Source organism: Dendrobates tinctorius, unplaced genomic scaffold, assembly GCF_039654945.1.
Source record: "Dendrobates tinctorius isolate UK_male_01 unplaced genomic scaffold, ASM3965494v1 ptg000043l, whole genome shotgun sequence".
Taxonomy (NCBI): Eukaryota; Metazoa; Chordata; class Amphibia; order Anura; family Dendrobatidae; genus Dendrobates; species Dendrobates tinctorius.
The window spans coordinates 20,285,001-20,306,342 of record NW_027361711.1 but is presented as its reverse complement, the minus strand read 5'-3'; the positions used below and the strand labels follow the sequence as shown (position 1 = coordinate 20,306,342).

General features: G+C 47.0%; 1 long non-coding RNA gene across 7 annotated transcripts in view; it reads left to right on the top strand.

The window, feature by feature from the left end:
• Positions 1-21,342, top strand: part of LOC141088970 (uncharacterized) — a 96,350-nt gene that overhangs the window by 48,918 nt on the left and 26,090 nt on the right. For 4 of the 7 annotated variants that reach the window (XR_012232114.1, XR_012232110.1, XR_012232112.1 and 1 more), the window contains exon 4: positions 18,462-18,529. The exons of the other annotated variants lie outside the window; for them this stretch is intronic. This is a non-coding gene — a long non-coding RNA (uncharacterized lncRNA). The remainder of the gene's footprint in view (positions 1-18,461; positions 18,530-21,342) is intronic. 7 annotated transcript variants of the gene reach the window in all.

Sequence of the window (21,342 nt, the reverse complement as noted above, 5' to 3'; positions counted from 1 at the left end):
TCGTTGCGGATGCACAGCAGAATCCGCAACTTGTGCACACACCCTTAAGGGTATGTGCATTGTGCACACACTGGATTCTGGTGCGGTTTTTTTCACCAATAAACTGCAGGTCTTGGCAGAAAACGCATGTGCGGTTTTTAATGCGGTTTTAGAGATTTTGGTGCGGTTTTTCATCGGTTTTGAGTGCGATTTTTGATGCAGTTTTGTCAGTGTTTTAACAGTAAAAAACAAGTTAAGTCAGCTTGAATGAGGAAAAAAAAAAAGGAAGGTGATGTAATTTCCTTGTCCAACCCCATTTTGCTATCCAAAAGCAAGTATGAGTAGCACAAACATCCAGCATTGGAGCGCCCAGCATACTGCCCCGCCGCCCGAGAACCAGATCACACAGTGATGCCTGCTCCGCAGGCCATATAGAATCATTTTGATGTGGTTTATGCTGCAAAACATTAATCGCCACAGAGAGGAGGTAAGGCTGGTTTCACATTATGTTTTATCGCGCAGCACATCCTGCGCTATAGGTCGCATGTGCAATGGTACCCTATCTTTAACATGGCGGCCGCAGGGTATAGCGCTTGAATGCGTTCATCAGCGGTTTTGTGTCCTGTGCATTTGACAGGTGTGCGCCATGACGCCATAGACACTACATTTTAATTTTCCGCACAAAATGCCTCCTATAGTGGCAAAATATGCAGCATGATAATTTTTTGAGCAGAATGGTGGCGATAACGTTGCCATAGGAGTGCATTGAAGCGATCACTTAACGCATGCGGCTATGGCCACCATACGTAAATTTAGTGCTTGATGTGCGGATGGTACCCAGGGTCTGGAGTAGTGTATACTGTGTTCCAGGCCAGGATAAAATCTGGTAATCAATATATTAAAAACAACAATAGGGATATACTCACCCTCCAGGCGGCCATCGGAGTCCTATCAGCCTGTCACCACGCTCCCGGCATCTTCTATTCCGTTGCCATAATGGTATGTGCAAATTAGGTCTGATGACATCGTGTTCTGGCAACCGTCACGTCATCTCTGGTCACTTTTTAAAAAATAATTGGGAGCCGAACATGCCGTGAGCGCCGTGGAGTCTATTGGGGGACATTAGTTTTGATTTTTTGGAACATGCTGTCTTTTAGGACAGATGCAGAATAGGCAGCGGTGTGAGTTTATTAATTTGCGGTGAACTTTGCCCAGCTATTATGCTACGTGTGCACATCGCCCTTTTTTTTTTTTTCACACGTGGCGTTTTTTTCGCGTTTCCGTGGCTATTTTGCCGCGAAAAATAAGCATCCCATGCATTCCTATGGGATTCCGCAATGCTGTGCTAATGCTGCGGTTTTTACCGTGGCTAAATCGCTTCGCAATAAAAAACGCAGCATGCTCATTTATTTTGCGGAATCGCGGCGATCCCGCACCCATAGGAATGTATTGTTCCGCTTACTTCCCGCATGTGGCTGTGCACAACATGCGGAAAGTAAGCAGAACAATTGCGGATGGTACCCACGGTCCGGAGGAGAGGAGACTGTCCTCCGGGCTTTGGGTACCATATCCCTGTAAAAAATAGAATTTAAAATAAAAAATATTGTTATTCTCACCTTCCGGCGTCCCGCGCAGCCTTCCCGCCTCTCTCCACGATCTCGTTCCCAGTAATCCTTTGCGAAAATGCCTGCGATGGCGTCCGTTCTTGTGGGATCGCGAAGTCTCGCGGTCATCGCGAATGACCGCCAGACTTCGCGATCCCGCGAGAACGGACGCCATTGCGGGCATTTTCGCAAAGGATTACTGGGAACAGATGCGCGGGACGTCGGAAGGTGAGAATAACACCATTTTTTTTTTTTTATTTTTTTTTTTACATTCTATCTTTTACTATTGATGCCGCATAGGCGGCCTCAGTAGTAAAAAGTTGGTCACACTTGTCAAACACTGTTTGACGAGTGTGACCAACCTTTCAATCAGTTCTCCAAGCCATGCTACAGATCGCTTGGAAAACGCTAGCATTCTGCAAGCTAATTACGGGAATTTAAATTAATTTGTTGAATCGGTCCCGAACAGAACACCATCTTTGTTTCACATCATTGTCTAAAAAAGAAAGTCAACACAATTTTTACAATCTTTATTGCTTTATTAACACGTGATGCAAAAAATGATCCAGAAAAAGTTATTTACCAATTTGAGACTGGGTTGCTTTTGGCAAGGCATGTCAGTCAGGGTACATATCACAGAAAATTGTACACCAGCATCGATCCCTGTGCCCACGGTCTTTATACAGACTGCGGGATCCCAAAGCGCTGGGAAATCACGCACCTACAAACAGAAAATGGAATTAGGTACTATATCATTTACACTAATAAAAAACAAATAAAAATACACTTCCATATAAGCCCTGCCCACCCTAACCGAAAGTAAACCGAATCCCCACACGATTTTATTTTTAACAGAATGTGTTAAAATAATGTTATTTTTTTGGTTCATTGCAGATTTTTTTTTTTTTTTTATTAGCCCAAGTAAAATGTTAAACAAATAATTTTGGTAGTGAGCACTAGAGTTGAGCGATACCAGCCGATACTTGAAAATATCGGATCGGAATGGATCGGCCGATCTTAAAAAAAAAAAAAAGTATCGGTATCGCCGATTCCGATACCGGGAACCAATGCAAGTCAATGGGGCCAAAATATCGGAATTAAAAAAAACCCTTTCTTTCCTTGTAGGTTAATTCTACATGAAGAAAAACAACTAAGAATAATGTAGAATGTATTGTGGGAGGTGGAGGAGACATTAAAGCCATAGAGGTTTAGCCCAATCAAATGGAATAGCAGGAATTAAACTTTTTTTTTAAAGATGTTAGGAGTTACAAAGATATTGACTATGTTAGCCTCATTTATATTTTGCCAGACATGTATGTCTTCTTCTTCTTTCTTCTTCTTTCTTATTCTTCCTTTTTTTACCTTCTTCTTCTTCTTCTTCTTCTTCTTCTTCTTCTTCTTCTTCTTCTTCTTCTTCTTCTTCTTCTTCTTCTTCTTCTTCTTCTTCTTCTTCTTCTTCTTCTTCTTCTTCTTCTTCTTCTTCTTCTTCTTCTTCTTCTTCTTCTTCTTCTTCTTCTTCTTCTTCTTCTTCTTCTTTTCTTCTTCTTCTTCTTCTTCTTTTCTTCTTCTTTTCTTCTTCTTTTCTTCTTCTTTTCTTCTTCTTTTCTTCTTCTTTTCTTCTTCTTTTCTTCTTCTTCTTCTTCTTTTCTTCTTCTTCTTCTTCTTTTCTTCTTCTTCTTCTTCTTCTTCTTCTTCTTCTTTTCTTCTTCTTCTTCTTTTCTTCTTCTTCTTCTTCTTCTTCTTCTTCTTCTTCTTCTTCTTCTTCTTCTTCCTTTTTTTACCTTCTTCTTCTTCTTCTTCTTCTTCTTCTTCTTCCTTTTTTTACCTTCTTCTTCCTTTTTTTACCTTCTTCTTCCTTTTTTTACCTTCTTCTTCCTTTTTTTACCTTCTTCTTCCTTTTTTTACCTTCTTCTTCCTTTTTTTACCTTCTTCTTCCTTTTTTTACCTTCTTCTTCCTTTTTTTACCTTCTTCTTCCTTTTTTTACATTCTTCTTCCTTTTTTTACATTCTTCTTCCTTTTTTTACATTCTTCTTCCTTTTTTTACATTCTTCTTCCTTTTTTTACATTCTTCTTCCTTTTTTTACATTCTTCTTCCTTTTTTTACCTTCTTCTTCCTTTTTTTACCTTCTTCTTCCTTTTTTTACATTCTTCTTCCTTTTTTTACATTCTTCTTCCTTTTTTTACATTCTTCTTCCTTTTTTTACATTCTTCATATTCTTCTTATTCAACAATTATTATTCTACATATTCAACTTCTTCATCTTCTTCCTATTCTTCATCATATTCTTGTTTGTGTCAGGCATTCCTGTAGTTGTTATCTAGAAAAGTTAGAAGTTTACACCTTCCGTTCTGCCTGTCACAAAAGATTTACAACAGGATTTGTCCGCGTTCAGTTTGGCCTGCAGCAGCAGGCCTTTTCCAGGGGCACCACGAGGAGGAACGGACTCACCCCCATACACTGCTTAGTCTTCTTCTGCTTATAAATAAGATAATATCATTTGCTCAGAGTATTAGTCTTATGCTTAATGTTCTTCTGCTTTGTTTTTTTTTTTTATGCTTCTTTGTCTTCTCTCTCTTGTTGTTCTGCATCTTGGTGGTTGTCTTCCTGTTCTTTGTCCTCTTGAACCAGCTGACGGTACTGGCACCCGGAGGGGCAGCAGAAGGAACAAGAGCCAATGGCACTACCGAGGACCAGCTGACGGTGCTGGAACCCGGTTACTAAGCAGGAGGTACCTGTGCTACAAAGAACTACCAAGGACCAGCAGACGTTGCCGGAACTCGGATACCGAGATGGAGGCACCTAGGCCAAAGGCTCTGACGAGAACCAGCTGACGGTGCTGGAACCCGGAGGGGTAGCATAAGCTGCAAGAGCAAATGGAAATAGCGAGGACCAGCTGACAGTGCTGGCACCCGGAGGGGCAGCAGAAGGAATAAGAGCCAATGGCACAACCGAGGACCAGCTGACGGTGCTGGAACCCGGTTACTAAGCAGGAGGTACCTGTGCTACAAAGCACTACCAAGGACCAGCAGACGTTGCCGGAACTCGGATACCGAGATGGAGGCACCTAGGCCAAAGGCTCTGACGAGAACCAGCTGACGGTGCTGGAACCCGGAGGGGTAGCATAAGCTGCAAGAGCAAATGGAAATAGCGAGGACCAGCTGACAGTGCTGGCACCCGGAGGGGCAGCAGAAGGAATAAGAGCCAATGGCACAACCGAGGACCAGCTGACGGTGCTGGAACCCGGTTACTAAGCAGGAGGTACCTATGCTACAAAGCACTACCAAGGACCAGCAGACGTTGCCGGAACTCGGATACCGAGATGGAGGCACCTAGGCCAAAGGCTCTGACGAGAACCAGCTGACGGTGCTGGAACCCGGAGGGGTATCAGAAGTTACCCCTGAAAAGCAAAGTTGGCATGCCGCAAGCTGGCCGCAGTTACCGAATCACACAGTCCTACAGGGGGTGCTTGTCCTACTGGCACTATGGAACAAGCCTTTCTTACCAGAACCCGCAGTCCACATAGGAAGCACCTAAACTGCTGGCACCCTAGCCTCGGCTAACCCAACCGCAACACGACATGGCAACTTGGGGTGGCAAACTGACATTGACACTTCCCGGAAACAGCAGGCAGGGCTGGAACCAAGCTGGGCAGGAGGGAGTACCCGTGCCAAAGTCAGTTATGAGCAGCAACTGGCGATGTTGGAGCCCAGGACAAGCACTTAGCAGGCTGAGGCCTGATGTGCTGTCAATTGGGAGGCAGCAGGACAGATTGCCATCAAAACAGCAGGGGAACAGCTGACGTTACTGAACCCCACAAACACAGGAGCTAGTGTTTTACTCTGAAGACGGCACTTCCGAGCAACAACTGGCTGTGTTGAAGCCCAGGGACAAGCACGGAGCAGGCTGAGGCTGCATTGAAGAAATTTTAAGATCGGTTGTAGACTACTAATTTGAACCAAGCTCCACTTAGGCCTGTGGCTTCACTGATTTTCGTATTTCCCCTGTCCTCCAACCCCGCCAGTTACAGCTCCGAAGTGGCGTCTGCACAATCCACACTTGTTCCTGTGTTACAGGTGTTCAGTCCGGTCAGTTAATCCCCTGATGTGTGTCCGGCAATGTCGCCTGCTCTGTCCACATTCCCATAATGGGAATGTGGACAGAGCAGGCGACATTGCCGGACACACATCAGGGGATTAACTGACCGGACTGAACACCTGTAACACAGGAACAAGTGTGGATTGTGCAGACGCCACTTCGGAGCTGTAACTGGCAGGGTTGGAGGACAGGGGAAATACGAGAGACAGTGGAGCCACAGGCCTAATTGGAGCACGGTTAAAAATCAGTAGTGGTACGACTGTGTAGGCAGCAGGAGACTTTGCCATCTACACAGCAGGGGATCAGCTGACGTTACTGAACCCCACTGAGACACGGGAGCAAGTGTCTCCATGTGGACGGCACTTCCGAACTACAACTGGCTGTGTTGAAGCCCAGGAAATAGGAGGGTGTAGGCAGAGGCCTACTGTATTTTGAATGAGGTGACAGCAGGAGAGACTGCCATCCACACAGCAGGGGATCAGCTGACGTTACTGAACCCCACAGAGACACGGGAGCAAGTATCTCTTTCCGTGTGGACGGCACTTCCGAACTACAACTGGCTGTGTTGAAGCCCAGGAAATAGGAGGGTGTAGGCAGAGGCCTACTGTATTTTGAATGAGGTGACAGCAGGAGAGACTGCCATCCACACAGCAGGGGATCAGCTGACGTTACTGAACCCCACTGAGACACGGGAGCAAGTATCTCTTTCCGTGTGGACGGCACTTCCGAACTACAACTGGCTGTGTTGAAGCCCAGGAAATAGGAGGGTGTAGGCAGAGGCCTACTGTATTTTGAATTAGGTGACAGCAGGAGATACTGCCATCCACAAAGCAGGGGATCAGCTGACGTTACTGAACCCCACTGAGACACGGGAGCAAGTATCTCTTCCCGTGTGGACGGCACTTCCGAGCTACAACTGGCTGTGTTGAAGCCCAGGAAATAGGAGGGTGTAGGCAGAGGCCTACTGTATTTTGAATGAGGTGACAGCAGGAGAGACTGCCATCCACACAGCAGGGGATCAGCTGACGTTACTGAACCCCACTGAGACACGGGAGCAAGTATCTCTTTCCGTGTGGACGGCACTTCCGAACTACAACTGGCTGTGTTGAAGCCCAGGAAATAGGAGGGTGTAGGCAGAGGCCTACTGTATTTTGAATGAGGTGACAGCAGGAGAGACTGCCATCCACACAGCAGGGGATCAGCTGACGTTACTGAACCCCACTGAGACACGGGAGCAAGTATCTCTTTCCGTGTGGACGGCACTTCCGAACTACAACTGGCTGTGTTGAAGCCCAGGAAATAGGAGGGTGTAGGCAGAGGCCTACTGTATTTTGAATGAGGTGACAGCAGGAGAGACTGCCATCCACAAAGCAGGGGATCAGCTGACGTTACTGAACCCCACTGAGACACGGGAGCAAGTATCTCTTTCCGTGTGGACGGCACTTCCGAACTACAACTGGCTGTGTTGAAGCCCAGGAAATAGGAGGGTGTAAGCAGAGGCCTACTGTATTTTGAATGAGGTGACAGCAGGAGAGACTGCCATCCACAAAGCAGGGGATCAGCTGACGTTACTGAACCCCACTGAGACACGGGAGCAAGTATCTCTTTCCGTGTGGACGGCACTTCCGAGCTACAACTGGCTGTGTTGAAGCCCAGGAAATAGGAGGGTGTAAGCAGAGGCCTACTGTATTTTGAATGAGGTGACAGCAGGAGAGACTGCCATCCACACAGCAGGGGATCAGCTGACGTTACTGAACCCCACTGAGACACGGGAGTAAGTATCTCTTTCCGTGTGGACGGCACTTCCGAACTACAACTGGCTGTGTTGAAGCCCAGGAAATAGGAGGGTGTAGGCAGAGGCCTACTGTATTTTGAATGAGGTGACAGCAGGAGAGACTGCCATCCACAAAGCAGGGGATCAGCTGACGTTACTGAACCCCACTGAGACACGGGAGCAAGTATCTCTTTCCGTGTGGACGGCACTTCCGAGCTACAACTGGCTGTGTTGAAGCCCAGGAAATAGGAGGGTGTAGGCAGAAGCCTACTGTATTTTGAATGAGGTGACAGCAGGAGAGACTGCCATCTCCACAGCAGGGGATCAGCTGGCAATGATGAACCCCACTAACACTTGAACGAATGTGTTTGGCTCTGTGGAGACGACACTTCTGAACACCAACTGACGCTGTTGGAGCCCAGGATTAGGCGTGGAGCAGGCTGGGGCCTACTGGATTTTGGCAGGTGAAGGCAGCAGGAGACTTGCCATCTCCACAGCAGGGGAACAGCTGGCAGTGCTGAAACCCACTAACACTCTAACGAATGTGTTTGGCTCTGTGGAGACGACACTTCTGAACACCAACTGACGCTGTTGGAGCCCAGGATTAGGCGAGGAGCAGGCTGGGGCCTACTGGATTTTGGCAGGTGAAGGCAGCAGGAGACTTGCCATCTCCACAGCAGGGGAACAGCTGGCAGTGCTGAAACCCACTAACACTTGAACGAATGTGTTTGGCTCTGTGGAGACGACACTTCTGAACACCAACTGACGCTGTTGGAGCCCAGGATTAGGCGAGGAGCAGGCTGGGGCCTACTGGATTTTGGCAGGTGAAGGCAGCAGGAGACTTGCCATCTCCACAGCAGGGGAACAGCTGGCAGTGCTGAAACCCACTAACACTTGAACGAATGTGTTTGGCTCTGTGGAGACGACACTTCTGAACACCAACTGACGCTGTTGGAGCCCAGGATTACGCATGCCGCATGCAGAGGCCAATGGGCAGCGGTTTTTATGGAGGTTGTGGACTACTGATTCTAACCATGCTCCACTTAGGCCTCTGGCTCCACTGTCTCTACTATTTACCCTGGCCTCCAACCCCGCCAGCTACATCTCTGAAGTGGCGTCAGCACAATCTACACTTGTTCCTGTGTTACTGGTGCTCAGTCCCGTCAGTTGATCCCCTGATGTTTGTCCGGCAAGTTCGCCAGCTCTGTCCTCATTCCCACTACTGGTTATGGGAATGTGGACAGAGCAGGAGACCTTGCCGGACACACATCAGGGGATAAACTGATGGGACTGAGCCACAGGAACAAGTGTAGATTGTGCTGACGCCACTTCAGAGATGTAGATGGCGGGGTTGGAGGTCAGGGGAAATAGTAGAGACAGTGGAGCCAGAGACCTAAGTTGGGCACGGTTAAAAATCAGTAGTGGTTTGAATGTTGATGGAGCTGGTGACTTTGCCGTCCACACAGCAGGGGATCAGCTGGCATTACTGAACCCCACTAACACAGGAGCTAGTGTGTTTCTCTGTGCAGACGACACATCTGAGCGACAACTGGCTGTGTTGAAGCACAGGGATTATAGTTCAGGTGGTAGAAAAATGAACACACCAGCAGACCTGGATACAGTTGCCAACCACTAATTTAGTCTGTAAGAGGAATGGCAAAGTCTTTGGAGATCCAGGCCTTGTTCATTTTCAGAAAAGTCAGCCGGTCAACATTATCGGAAGATAGTCGCGTGCGACGGTCTGTTAGTACACCACCTGCGGCACTAAAGACACGTTCCGATAATACACTGGCAGCAGGGCAAGCCAGCACCTCCAATGCATACTGGCTAAGCTCTGGCCATGTATCCAGCTTAGAGACCCAAAACTTGAAGGGGGAAGAGCCATCTGGGAGTACAGCGACAGGGCAAGACATGTAGTCTGACACCATCTGACGGAAGCGTTGCCTCCTGCTGACTCGAGGCGTCGCTGATGGTGTAGACAATTGTGGTGGACACACAAAACTTTGCCACATTTGGGCCATAGTGGTCTTGCCTTGTGCTGCGGCGCTGCCTCTGCTCCCTCTTTGTGCAGAGTTTCCTCCACTGCCTCGACGCACAGAGCTGCTTTGTAAAGCACTAGCAACAATGCTGTTGGGTGGAATGGAAAACATTGTGGACTGCACCAGTGACTCTTCGTACTCCCGCATTTTACGCTCCCGGTTCAACGTTGGTATGAGCCTTTGTACGCTGTCCCGGTAGCGAGGATCTAGGAGGGTGTACACCCAATAATCAGCCGAGACGAGAATGTGGGCGATGCGGCGGTCGTTTCTCAGGCACTGCAGCATGAAATCAACCATGTGCTGCAGACTCCCAACTGCCAAAGAACCGCTGTCCCCTGTTTGAGGCGTGACCTCGGCCTGCTCTGCATCACCCCACCCTCGCTGTACATACTGAGTAGAGGTTTGTGTACCTCCCTCCTCTGGAGAGATGTCTTCCTCCTCCATCGACTCCTCCTCATCCTCCTCACAAAGTGTCCCCTGCCTAGGCCTTTGTGAGGAAACACGTAGCGCAGACTGTCCAGAAGCAGATGGCATTTGGGACTCCTCATCCTCCACCTCTTCTGAAACCTCATCCCTTAGTGCTTGCAGTGTTTGTTGAAGCAGGCAGATAAGGGGGACAGTCATGCTGACTAGTGCATCATCTGCACTCGCCATCCGCGTGGATTCATCGAAGGCACGCAAAACGAGGCAGATGTCCTTCATAGAGGCCCACTCAATGGTGCTGAAGTGTGAACGGCGCACAGTGCGACTTGTTTGCGCCTGATGCAGCTGGTACTCCATGACTGCTGCCTGCTGCTCACACAACCGCTCCAACATATGTAACGTTGAATTCCACCGGGTGGGTAGGTCACATATGATGCGATGTTCCGGAAGGCCAAATCGTCGCTGCAGAGCAGCGAGGCGCGATCTTGCCGTGCTGGAACGTCGCAAGTGAGCGCACTCTATGCGGACCTTGTGCAACAGTGCAGCAAGATCCGGATAGTCCCTCAGAAAGCTCTGCACGACCAAGTTAAGAACATGTGCCAGACATGGGATGTGTGTGAGGTTGCCTAGGCCAAGAGCTGCCACCAGATTTCGGCCATTGTCACACACTACCAAGCCCGGCTGGAGATTCGCTGGCCCAAACCACACATCGCTCTCCAGCTTGATAGCATTCCAGAGCTCCTGCGCTGTGTGGCTTCGATTCCCCAAAGAAATTAATTTGAGTACAGCCTGTTGACGTTTGGCCACGGCTGTGCTCATATCGGTCGTAACAGGCTCCTGCTCTGCTGTTTCTGAGGAACTTGAGTAGGAGGAGGAGTCTATGTGTACAGACTGGAGTCCTGCAATCCGTGGCGTTGGAAGAACACGTACAGCGCCACTCTCCAGATCCGTACCCGGCTCCACAACATTGACCCAGTGGGCAGTGAGGGAAAGGTATCGTCCCTGTCCATGGTTACTGGTCCACGCATCGGTGGTCAGGTGGACCTTGCTACTAACGGCGTTTAGTAGCGCATGTTTTATTTTGCCCTCAACATGTTTCTGCAGGGCAGGGACGGCTCGCCTGCTGAAATAAAAGCGGCTGGGCACGTTGTATTGGGGGACTGCCAATGCCATTAAGTCCCGGAAGGGGTCAGTGTCCACCAGCCTGAATGACAGCATTTCAACTGCCAGAAGTTTGGCAATGCCAGCATTCAGAGACTGTGCTCGGGGATGGTTTGCCGAGTAAGGGCGCCTTTTATCCCATGCCTGTGCTACCGATGGCTGTGATGGATGGGAACGTGCTGCTATGGGTGTAATCTGACAGGGTCTCCGGACAACAGTGGCAGAGGTTCTTCCTTGGCGATCCTGTGAGGAAGCCGAACCAGCAGTGTGTGAGCTGGAGGAAGAGGGCCCAACACGAACTGAAGAGGTGGTAGGTGGTGCTGTACGTTGGCCTACGTCTTCAGGGTGTCTCTGCAACTCCAACTCGTGCTTGGTGCGCACATGTTTCCACATATTTGTGGTATCGAGGTTGCTGACATTTCTCCCTCTTTTGAATCTCTGATGACACAGCTTGCATTTGACAAAGCAAATGTCATCTGCAACTGTGTCAAAAAAGGACCACGCACTGCAACTCTTGTGAGCGCCCGGTTTGCCTTTGGAAGGAGGAATGCTCCTAACGGGTGCCGAAGTGGAGGGTACAGGCAACCAAGTCTTCCCCCTCCCTCTGCCTCCTGTTTTGGCCGGTAGGGGAATCTCTTCCTCCGAGCTGCTCCCACCACCTTCCTGTTGCTCACGCCATGATGGGTCAAGGACCTCATAATCTTCCCTCCCCTCTTCAAACAGCTGCTTCTCCGGGGTTGTCTCGCCAGCACCGTACGCACCAGAAAGTGGCAACTGAGTCTCGTCATCATCTGATGCGTACTGAGGTGTGCTGACCATAGGCACTGGCCCACTCGCCTCTTCAGATTCAGAGGGACACTGCATACTCCCTCTTCTTCACATTCAGGAATGCTGCTTGGCTGGCCCCCTCTTTCCAAGCCAACAGATTCCGAGAACAGAAGTAGAGACTGTGATGGCTCCTGTCCATGTCTCTCTGACTGCCTGGGCACTTTGGCAGGTGGTGAAGAGACAGATGGTTGCTCTTCGGTGCTCTGACCCTGAGAGGATGCGGAAGTAATTGAAGTCGATGCGTTAGCTGCCATCCATCCGACAACGGCTTCAATTTGTTCCTCCCGCAGCAGTGGGGTACGTTGAGGTCCTACAAAGCTGCGCATAAAGGACTGTTGCCTGCTAAAACTGGGGGATGCTGATCCACTGGTGCCCGCAGCAGGCCCAGAATCCCCACGTCCTCTACCTGTAGAATCCCCACGTCCTCTCCCTGCAGAATCCCCACGTCCTCTCCCTGCTGAAACTCCACGCCCACGCGCCTTACTCCCTGCCTTCTTCATCTTGCAAGACTGCTTAAGATAGGCAAAAAAGTACAAAGGGGGGCCTTAGTGTGCTTATTCCTGAACTGCTGGTTACAGGTACAAGAAACACTAATTTTATGAAGTGTGTGTGTGTGGACTAGACTTTAATAGGAGCTGATGTGGCCTACACAAGTTCCAAATGTAGCGTTTGGTGAACTTTTTTTGTGGTTTCTTTGTTGGAAACAAACTCAAAGTATGTGAACAAAGAATTGAAACTGATAGTATCACCAACTTTTTGGAGCTATTACAATGCAGGCAGGTAACCTACAATGCAAAAGATGAGGCTCCAAAAAAATTGGGTAATACTAATCTGGCTGCGCCGGCAGGGCACAAGCCAGAAAAAAGGCTCCTCTATCTACTCCTATATAGTGTTTGCAACCAACCAATGTTGATGGATACGGATGGATGCACACTAATAGGAGAAGAAAAAATGAGCTGCACTCAAAGACAAATATGTGTGAGGCAGTGACGCACGTTGAGCGTCCTACAACCAGACGTAGCTGCAGGACACTACTCAGCGTGAGCTGCACTCACACACAGTCAGAGGCCTCTCAGACAGCCGTCAACAGTGCAGCTAAGTGGGCACTGGCACTGACAGGCTGCAGAAAGGCTCCGCTGTGTACTCCTATATAGTGTTTGCAACCACCGTAGATGGAGACGGATGGATGCACACTAATAGAAGAAAAAATGAGCTGCACTCAAATAAAAATGTGTGAGGCACTGACGCACGCTGAGCGTCCTACAGCCAGACGTAGCTGCAGGACACACTACTCAGCGTGAGCTGCACTCACACACAGTCAGAGACCTCTCAGACAGCCGTGAACAGTGCAGCAAAGTGGACACTAGCACTGAAAGGCTGCAGAAAGGCTCCGCTGTCTACTACTAGTGTTTGCAACCAACGTATATGGATACGGATGGAAGCACACTAGATTGAAATTATGTAAAAAATGCAGCTCAAAAAATAAAAGATGTATGAGGCAGCAGTGATCACACTGGGTGGCCTACAGCCTGACGTGGCTGCAGGACCCACTCCACAGCGTGAGCTGCACTCACACAGCCCTTGCAGACAGCTGTGAACACTGCTGCTAGGGCAAAGAAGGCTACAGTGGTGGTTTATGTAGCCTGGGTAAAGCACTAGATGTTTGGTGGAATCGCTATTTCTAACTGTCCCTCACAGTCTTCTACAGCAGCCTGTCCCTAACTGAATTCACAGCAGAGTGACCAGAAATGGCGGCTGCGGTGGCTTTTATAGTGCATCATGACATCATTTCGGCAGCCAATCACAGCCATGCCAATAGTTAACATGCCTACATGCCTAACAGGATGTGCCCACACTTCGGAGGATTCCCATTGGCTTAATCAAAGCAAGCAGGCTCATAGCATGATGGGAACTTCCGATTCCGGAATCCGATATGACAAAAGTATCGGAACTAAGTATCGGAATTCCGATACCGCTAATATCGGCCGATACCCGATACTTGCGGTATCGGAATGCTCAACACTAGTGAGCACCAATATTGTTTGGCTATAAAGACTAGCCAGACAGCAGTGGCTTCATATTTTTAGAATGTGAAGGGGTTAATACCCATGGCCTTTTCCTAGGCTATGAATATCATCCCGCAGTTGTCTGCGTATCCTTTCTGCCTGTAAACTTGAGTGTAGACGCAACGTCCCCCATATATTTTAGGGCAAGAAAGACAAAGCAGACAACTGCGGGATGGTAAATGGAGCCTGGGTTGGGGTTAATAAACATGGCCTCTTTCTAGGCTCTGATTGCCCGCAGTTGTATGCGTATCTTTTCTGGCTCTAAAATTCAGGTGAGGACAAAAAACCATTTGACGTGGGGTCCCCCTATATTTTAGGGGCAGAAAGGCTACGCAGACAGCTGCGGCCTAATAACACAAGCCAGGGAAAGGGGATTTCTGCATAGCTTATCTGGCTCTAAAAAAAGAGACCAAAAAACAAAATAATGACGTGGTGGTCCCCCATATTTTAAGGCCCCAAAGCCTACGCAGACAGCTGCGGCATGATATGTACAACCTGTTATGGAGTAATTAATATCCAGGTCTCCTTTCCCAGGTTGTACATATCAGACCGCAGCTGTCTGCGTAGGCTTTGGGGCCCTAAAATATGGGGGAAACACCACGTCATTATTTTATTTTTTGGTCCCTTTTTTTAGAGCCAGATAAGCTATACAGAAATCCCCTTTCCCTGGCTTGTGATATTAGGCCGCAGCTGTCTGCGTAGCCTTTCTGCCCCTAAAATATAGGGGAACCCCCACGGCCTTATTAGTTTTTTTGAGCCCCTTTTTTTTCTAGCCAGAAAAGCAACTCAGACAGCTGCGGCCTGATATGTACCACCTGTGAAGGGGTTAATATCCATGTCCACTTTCCCAGGCTCTGAATATCAGGGCGCAGCTGTATGCGTAGCCTTTTTGGCTGTAAAAAAAAAAAAAAGGGGGAACCCCCCCCAAAAAAAATAACGTGGGGGTCCCCCATATTTTAGGGCCAGAAAGGCTAAGCAGACAACTGAAAGCTGATATTTCCAACCTGGGAAGGGGTTAATATCCATGTCCCTTTCCCAGGCTCTGAATATCAGCCGGCAGCTGTCTGCGTAGCCTTTCTGGCTCAAAAAAAAAAAGGGGGAACCCCCCCCCCCCAAAAAAAAGTGGGGGTCCCCCATATTTTAGGGCCAGAAAGGCTACGCGGTCAGCTGCGGGCTGATATAGCCTAGGAAGAGGCCATGGATATTGCCCCCCCCCCCCCGGCTACAAATATCAGCACACAGCCGCCCCTAGAAATGGCGCATCAATAAGATGCGCCAATTCTGGCACTTAGCCCCTCTCTACCCACTCCCGCACCGCGGCGGCGGGATGTGGGGTAATAAAGGGGTTAATGTCACCTTTGATCGGTGACATTAAGCCCGGTTAATAATGGAGAGGTGTCAATAAGTCGCCGATCCAATATTAATCCAATGTTATTAGAAAATGAAAAAAACACGCAGTAAAAAATTTTTTTAATGAAATAAAAAACTGTTTTTGACAACATTTTATTGCACGCTCAATCCAATGCGACGCCCTCGATCTAGAGAAAAATAAACCAATTATATACCTACCGTTACGTCGCAGTCCATTAAACTAGTGTCCCACGACGATCTGCCATGGAGAACAGTCACATCAGATGTGACCATTCTCCATGGCTGCACAAACACACTGACAGGAGCTAAGCTCCTGTAGTGTGTACTGCGCATGCCTAAGAGTTTACCTGAGTTCATTGACTCCGGTAACCTCCTTTACGGCACTGCTGCGTGGGAAAGTTCACACGCAGCTATAGTACCGTAAAGCGAGGTCCCGGAGAGCCCGAATACCGGGAAACTCGGCGGTACACAGCAGGAGCACCGCTCCTGCTTGTGTATCGCCCGAAAACAGCCGAGATCACTGTGGGACACTATTTTAAACCCTATTTTCGGCGGACATTTTTTCTTGGAATTTTTTTTTTTTTTTTTTAAATTTATAAACCACCGAGGGGAGCGAGGGCTTCTGGGAACAAGATGGCCGGGCCTGTATGGTGAGTATAGAGTATATGTTTGGTGTTGTATGTCATGTCTGTTACATGTACAGTATGTTGTATGTTATGTGTTTTGTTACGTGTTTAGCACTGTACAATTGTGCTCGGTGGACGCAGGGCCTACTCTCCCATCCCATAGCCGGATGGGAGCTGCAGGCCCATGCGGCCATTGAGCACAATTGTCGCACTACCGTCGCATGGAGACCCACACAGGCACATACATACATACCAAATCTATCAAGCGTCCCACGTTCAACTCCATGCGAGGTTAGCTCTCCATCTTCCAGGAAATATGGTGGCTGCACACTACACTACGCCCACACTACACTTCCTCCCACATGACATCTTTTCCCCCCATTCTGAAAAACCGCAGATCTTTTTAAATCTGCGGTTTTTCTGTGTTTTTTGCAGAATCAATGAAAGTCTATGGGTGCGGAACCGCTGCAGAACCGCACAAAGAATTGACAGGCTGCGGATAAAAAACGCAGCATTTCCGCACGTTTTGTTTCCGCAGCATGTGCACAGCGGTTTTTAATTCTCATAGGCTACAATGGTACTGTACACCGCAGCAGAAACTGCTGCGGTTCCGCAGGCCAAAAACCGCTGCAGAATCCGCAGCGTGTGCACACACCCTTAGAGTCTCCCGGCTATAGCAACCAGTTCAGAAGTTAGCGACATTTAGGTGGTAAAAAAACACTTTCATTCCTATTATAGCACTTTGCATTAATTCCTGAAAATCACATGAAGGGTTAATAAACTGACAAATTTTCAATATGGCGGGGTGCTGTTTTTAAAATGGTAACACGTTTGGGGTTTTCCAATATATAGCACCCCCAAAGTCACTTCAAACCTGGATAGGTCCCTCAAAAAAATAAATTTTGTAAATTTCCTTAAAATTGAAAAATTACTGTTTCATTTTTAAACCTCCTAAAAGGCTTACAAAATAAATCTGTGTTTTAAAAATGGTGCTGATGTAAGGCAGACATGGGAAATGTTATTTATTATGTTTTTCTGTGGTATGACAATCTGGATTAAAGGGATAATCATTCAAAGTTTGAAAATTGCAATTTTTTTTTTACATTTTTGTCAAATTTCTGATATTTTTTTATAAATAAATACAAAACATCAACCTAAATTTACCATTATAAATTATAATGTGCCACGAAAAAACATTTTCAAAATCACTGGGGTTTGCTGAACTTTTTCAGTTATCGCCACATAAAATGACACTGGTCAGAATTTAAAAAATTGGCCCCGTCACTAGGGTTAAAATAAAAACAAAACACTTTTCCATTTTTAGTTAATAATAGTAAATACAGTTAAGCTTTGTTCGCACATTGAGTATTTGCTTGCATAAATTTCTGCAAGGTTTCTGCATCTCTTCAGCAAAAATGCTGCGGAAAAATCCGCTCCGTTTTTGCATGCGTTTTTGTATGCCGTTTTTTCCTGTGCATTCATTGGGGCAAAAATGCATAAGCAAGTATTGCACTACCATCTTTAATGATAGGAATAGACATGTAATTTGCACTGGCATTAGAAACAATTTTTCAGTGTCACTGTTTTCCATTTTTCAGCAACTGATTGTGTTTTATTTGATTAATTTACCTTGGCTTAATTCATTAGAGAATTTTACGATGATCAATTTAGATGGTATTCCAAATGTTAGGAAAGATAATGCAACATGGCATTTTTCACTTGTCCCACCCTAAAAAGAACCGTAGATGCATGTCTCATAACAAGCTGGATGAAACTAAATCAGGATTTTCAGTTTGATATTTGTCATTTAAATGTTCCCCCTGCTGTTCTTCTTGTGGTGATAGTCTTTAATGTATTCTGCTTGGAGTATCTAGGCCAGTCAGAGAAGTGTACTGCTGGGATTTCTTTCTTAAGCAGCACTCTCCCTCAGTTCCAAGTATGTGATACACTCAACGGCCTTTCAGGGAGCCAGGTCTGAGTTGTCTTCTCTAGTTGTTTTCAGGGTTTAAACAGGTCCCGCTGGTGCTGTTAGGCCTGTCTTACTGAATATACTATAGCCTGTACAGAGACCAGGTGGGGTTTGTGCAGTATTTTCATAGATCCTTTACCCCCTAGTTTACTACCACATGTGCATAACACTAGGTCTGTTAGAATTTTATGAGGTCACCGTCACGTCCGTTCCTTCGCTACGATGCCAAAAATGTTTAGTCCATAAATATAGGATACAAAACCACAATTTTCATATCTGGACAACAGAGACACTAAGTCAGAACACGCTCAGAAAAATTCTTTGCACCCAGGATGCTACTTCCTTGAAACAAAGGCAGCCGCTGCACTTACCCTGTCTCTACGTAACAATTTTTTAAAGCTTTCTGCCTTTTTCCTCAGCAGATAACCTGTTTTAATCACTTGTTATAACAGGTCTCTGTTTGAAAGGGGATGGACAGTCGGCTCTCCTTATTTCCATGGTTTTAATTAATTTCTCTCTCCCTAGGTCTAATAAATCTCAGATTTTCAATTTGAGAGAGTTGGATCAATAAACGTCCCCTCCCTGGAGATGTCGTATGTATTTTTTACATTTTTCTCTGTGACACTGCTCTATATTGATACTTTGCTGAGTCAGCGATCAATCAGTGCCAGGGTGTGCTTATAGCCTCTGCTCTTGGTACTATGAGCAGTGACTGCAATTTTCTCAATTTCCGCTGGAATAATCCTTGCCCTGAACTGAACAGACAGCAACTGAAAAATGATGTGCGTATTCCTGAAGGGAAGAGCTTAAAGGGGATGCTGAGTTAGGTGACAGCAGTGGCAGAGTTGCTAAATATAAAAGGCCAGGATGGCAAAGCAGGAAAGCAGTAGGTGTCAGGACGTGAGGAGAGGACATAGTTAGGCCCATATACTGTATATACTCGTGTATAAGCTGACCCCCCTAATTTTTCCACAAAAAACTGGGAAAACTTATTGACTCGTGTATAAGCCAAGGGTGGAATCCATAGACTGCCCCATATGCTGCTCCATAGTTTATGCCACCATATGCTGCTCCATAGAATATGCCCCCATATGCTGCTCCATAAAATATGCTCCATAAATGCCCCATATGCTGATCTATAGACTATGCCCCCATATGCTGCTCCATAGTTTATGCCCCCATATGCTGCTCCATAGTTTATGCCCCCATATGCTGCTCCATAGTTTATGCCCCCATATGCTGCTCCATAGTTTATGCCCCCATATGCTGCTCCATAGTTTATGCCCCCATATGCTGCTCCATAGTTTATGCCCCCATATGCTGCTCCATAGTTTATGCCCCCATATGCTGCTCCATAGTTTATGCCCCCATATGCTGCTCCATAGTTTATGCCCCCATATGCTGCTCCATAGTTTATGCCCCCATATGCTGCTCCATAGTTTATGCCCCCATATTCCGGAAAAAAAAAAAAAAAAGCCATACTCACCTCTCCTGGGTCCATCGCCACTGTCTGCCGCTTCTTGTGTCAGTGACTGTTCAGCCAGCAGAGGGGCAGCGTGCATTAAGCACGTCACCGCGCCCCCTGCTGCCTAAACGTCACTGACGGGATGCAGCAGAGACAGCAGTGAGCAGCGATGGACAGGTAAATATTGCTATGCTCACCCATCCTGCCGTGGTCTGTGCAGCCTAGCTTCTCCACTGCCTCCCTGTTTTCAGCGGTCATGTGGTGCCACTCATTACACTCATGAATATGCGCATATTCATGAGTGGTAATGAGCGGTACCACGTGACCGCTGAAGACAGGAAGGGAGACAGTGGAGAAGCGAGCGAGGCTGCAGAGACCGCGGCAGAACAGGTAAATATGATCTCTGACACCCCTGCTCCCCAGGCATGGGGGGGGGGGATTTTCAGCCCCAAAAAATTGGGCTGAAAATCTCTGCTTATACACGAGTATATACGGTATATTTGGACAGAGACAACATTTTTCTAATTTTGGTTCTAGACATTACCACAATGAATTTTAAACAAAACAATTCAGATGCAGTTGAAGTTCAGACTTTCAGCTTTCATTTGAGGGTATCCACATTCAAATTGTATGAAGGGTTTAGGAGTTTTGGCTCCTTAACATGTACCACCCTGTTTTTAAAGGGACCAAAAGTAATTGGACAATTGACTCCAAGGCTATTTCATGTACAGGTGTGGGCAATCCCTTCATTGTCATTCTCAATTAAGCAGATAAAAGACCTGGTGTTGATTTGAGGTGTGGTGCTTGCATTTGGAAGGTTTAGCTGTGAAGGAAGCATGAGGTCAAAGGAGCTCTCCATGCAGGTGAAACAAGCCATCCTTAAGCTGCAAAAACAGAAAAAACCCATCCGAGAAATTGCTACAACATTAGGAGTGGCAAAATCTACAGTTTGGTACATCCTGAGAAAGAAAGAAAGCACTGGTGAACTCATCAATGCAAAAAGACCTGGGCGCCCACAGAAGACAACAGTGGTGGATGATCGCAGAATAATCTCCATGGTGAGAAGAAACCCCTTCACAACAGCCAACCAAGTGAACAACACTCTCCAGGTGATAGGTGTATCAATAGCCAAATCTACCATAAACAGAAGACTGCATGAAAGTAAATACAGAGGGTTCACTGCATGGTGCAAGCCACTCATAAGCATCAAGAATAAAAAGGCTAGACTGGACTTTGCTAAAAAACATCTAAAAAAGCCAGCACAGTGCTGGAAGAACATTCTTTGGACAAATGAAACCAAGATCAACCTCTACCGGAATGATGGAAAAAGAAAAGTATGGCAAAGGCGTGGTACAGCTCATGATCCAAAGCATACCACATCATCTGTAAAACACAGCGGAGGCAGTGTGATGGCTTGGGCATGCATGGCTGCCAGTGGCACTGCGTCACTAGTGTTTATTGATGATGTGACACAGGACAGAAGCAGCCGAATGAATTCTGAGGTATTCAGAGCCATACTGTGTGCTCAGATCCAGCCAAATGCAGCCAAACTGATTGGTCATACTACAGATGGACAATGACCCAAAACATAAAGCCAAAGCAACCCAGGAGTTTATTAAAGCAAAGAAGTGGAATATCCTTGAATGGCCAAGTCAGTGACCTGATCTCAACTCAATTGAGCATGCATTTCACTTATTAAAGACTAAACTTCAGACAGGCCTACAAACAAACAGCAACTGAAAACCACCACAATAAAGGCCTGGCAGAGCATCAAAAAGGAGGAAACACAGTGTCTGGTGATGTCCATGAGTTCAAGACTTCAGGCAGTCATTGCCTACAAAGGGTTTTCAACCAAGTACTAGAAATGAACATTTTTATTTAGAATTAATCTGTCCTATTACTTTTGGTCCCTTTAAAAACAAGTTGGCACATGTTAAGGAG